The following is a 3,237-nucleotide window of genomic DNA, read 5'->3' as shown; positions in this document are numbered from 1 at the left end:
TCATCACAACTTTAAGCTGAATTGAAATCAAGTTTTAATATGGAATCTTTGCTAGCGGAATACTGCTATATATCACTAGTAAAGTGTAATATTATCCGTATTCCTGTTACTAAAAGAAAAGTATACCTTTACTGTTGAGAAAAAATATTAATTTCACTTCTTTCGCGGGGTCAACAAAAGGCAAATTTGACAGATAGCAGCAGAATTGCATCTGGAATATGTAACTTTCTGTTTACTACCCATCAATTCCAATAAATTGAAGGTATAATAAATTAACCAATAAATAACAATTGAATGTGCTAATACAAACTGCCAATATTCTAGCGTACAATAAAAACATGTCCGGCATGGTCTAGTGGTTAGGATACCTGGCTCTCACCCAGGAGGCCCGGGTTCGATTCCCGGTGTCGGAAATTTTTGTCAACTTTTGACGTATTTTGCGAAATTGACCAAATATTTACCATTCGACAAATACTCGAAAAGAAATGGGAATACAATACCCCGGTACATCAATTATTTATTGATTTTAAAAAGTCTTACGTCTCGGTTAGGAGACACACATTGTACAACATCCTTACAGAATTTGGAATACCGAAAAAGCTAATTAAATTAATTAAGATATGTTTAAATGAATCCGAAATTAAAGTCCGGTAGGAAAATTTTTGTTCACGAGCTTTCACATCGAGAATGGCCTGAAACAAGGAGAATGTTGTCGCCATTATTATTCAATTTTTTTCTGCAATACGCTATAAGGAAAATCAAAGATAGCAACCAGGGCCTAGAGTTGAATGGCATTCAACAGGTTATGGCATGGGTTGATTATGTAAATTTATTAGGGGATGATAGGAGAACAAGTGAAAAAATGCAGAGATCTTATTAAAAGCTTGCAGGGACATAGGTTTAGAAATGAATGCAGAGAAAACTGAATACATTGAAGTCCGTCGTTTGAAGAATTAACTTGTAAATGCGCGTTTAGTTTCATTTGTTTTCTATTCTATTTAATATTACATATTTCTTTCTTATTTTGTATTTCTGCGATCACTTTTTTTGTCATTATATTGGTTTGCTTCAGTATTAGGGATGGTATCGAGACGAGACGAGACGACACTTTGTACAGTCTCGGTCTCGTCTCGATTGATAAATAACGGTCTCGGTCTCGGTCTCGTCTCGAGTAAAAAATCACCGTCTCGGTCTCGGTCTCGTCTCGGTCAACAGATGCTTGTCTCGATCTCGGTCTCGGTCTCGAGTACCAAGTCTCGGTCTCGTCTCGAAAGTCTCGAAAGTCTCGAAATAAATAGTTGAAATTAAAATAGTGAAAGTATTATTCTCGTACAGTCTGTCGTTTCCGCTTATTTTTTTCCTCTCATTTTGACTTAGAATTATGGTATGGTGTGCCTCTTCATAGTTAATTTGCTAGTGGTAATGCTTTCCATGCGCGTATTCCAGTTCAATGATCAGGGGGTATATCACCCTAAAGCCCTAATAGAACCCATATTTCACTTTCAGCAATAGACTTTGTCTCATATAGCCTCAGAACTGCCTATACATTTAAACTCTGTTAAATTAACTCCAGTACTATGCAGTAGTTTATTTCCTTCCTTTGAATCAGAATTGTTCAATACCTTCTAACGGATAACACAACACATAGCAGCACGAGTGTATTTAATTGTACCGAAATTGAAACTTTACAATTTCTCATTTATTATTCAATACATTCTGCTTTGACTGTCATTTTAAAAACAGAATATAACTTTCATTATTTTAACAAATAGGGTAGATTATTAATAGGGTAAATTATTACTACAATATACGTATTTTGTTTGAAATTGATGAAATGCTTTATTACCATTTCACATCTCCGTGTTTAATTTACACTTTATAACACGAACGTCCTGAACCTTGTGGTGGGAGCTACTACACTCATCTTTGCTATGTGAGGTCTTGAGTTGGATCACAAAACAAGTTAGATTCAAAGTCCGATGTTTCGCATAGTTCGCGTCTCATTTTAAGTGCATTCTGTTTCTTCTACAAGTTCATAAGGTCGTAATGCATTACGTAAGCACATATCCAGTGCCGTAACATAGATTAATCTTATTCCTGAGCTCTCAATGGTGCATGCAATCTTTATTCGAGAAAACTAATCTTGCGTTCATTACTTTGAAATTTTATATTGATTAAAAATTACTTGCGAAACATGGACATACATATTATATAAGTAAATAGGTAATTCGAGTTACCTGTATCTATTTTTTTCTCACTCGCCAAAACACTTGATTCTTAACTTTCTAGTTTTCTTTTGTATTAATTTTCGCAGTTTTGCTGCAACATGATGGATTGAATAGCCAAAAATACTTTTTTCGCTCTATAACTTTCATTAAATTTTGGATCCATTTTTATCCTACCTTACCTAGTAAAAGTTGGTTTAGTTTACCTCCGAGGTTTAGATATAATAAAATCATCACCATCATCATAATCAACCTTTGTCAATCCATTGCTGGATGAAGGTATTTCCAAGTCTTCACAACTATCTAACTTGGGCAATTCTTTTCCAGGTTACTCCTCAGTGGCTCTTGATTTCGTCACACCTTCTTGTATGCGGAGGCTTCTTAGGACTTTTTTGTCTTGTGGTGTCCAGTCTAGAATTGTTTTCGTCCGTCGATCATAATTTCTTCTTGCAATACGTCCAGTACATTTTCCAGCTCATATTAAATTATTTCATTAGCATCATCAGTATTCAATTCTATATATTTGGGCTACAAATAGTCCGAATTCGCTACTTTCGGAGCACAGACATGCTACTTTTTAATCTTCGGATCTGGCAGCACTGACTGAATGATTTAAATCAACATAATGTGAGAACTCCCATTTGGTCTAGCGGCTAGCACTCTTGATTTCGGTTCGCGTGGTCTCGAGTTCGATTTCCGGTAGTGGTAAAGTTGAACGACCGAAGTGGCTCCGATTCCACTATAATCATTAGCTCCACGTCTCCTTTAGCCGACCTAGCATAACTGTGGGACGTTAAACTAAAACAAAACAAAACAAAAGTGAACACTGTATATTACTAACTGTAAGTCCTTGAATAATTGCATATAGCTATATGGTATGGATCGAGTTTGAGGTGATCGGTGGTCAAACTAAAGCAAGTGAAATGTAATTAGTGTGTAATTAGAACTTTTAATTAAGCACGGTCTTAATCTAAAGTGTACACCAGGCCTAAGGCTTAGGGGAAACAACTAG

General features: G+C 35.7%; 1 non-coding gene across 1 annotated transcript; it reads left to right on the top strand.

Moving 5' to 3' along the window:
- The first annotated feature begins 341 nt into the window (after positions 1–341).
- On the top strand, positions 342–413 carry TRNAE-CUC (transfer RNA glutamic acid (anticodon CUC)). Its single transcript has one exon. It is a non-coding gene; the product is annotated as a tRNA-Glu (tRNA).
- The last annotated feature ends 2,824 nt before the right edge of the window (positions 414–3,237 follow it).

The sequence above is a fragment of the Thermobia domestica genome, chromosome 5 (assembly GCF_964235325.1).
Source record: "Thermobia domestica chromosome 5, izTheDome1.hap1.1, whole genome shotgun sequence".
NCBI lineage: Eukaryota > Metazoa > Arthropoda > Insecta > Zygentoma > Lepismatidae > Thermobia > Thermobia domestica.
This window is presented reverse-complemented; position numbering and strand designations above follow the sequence as displayed.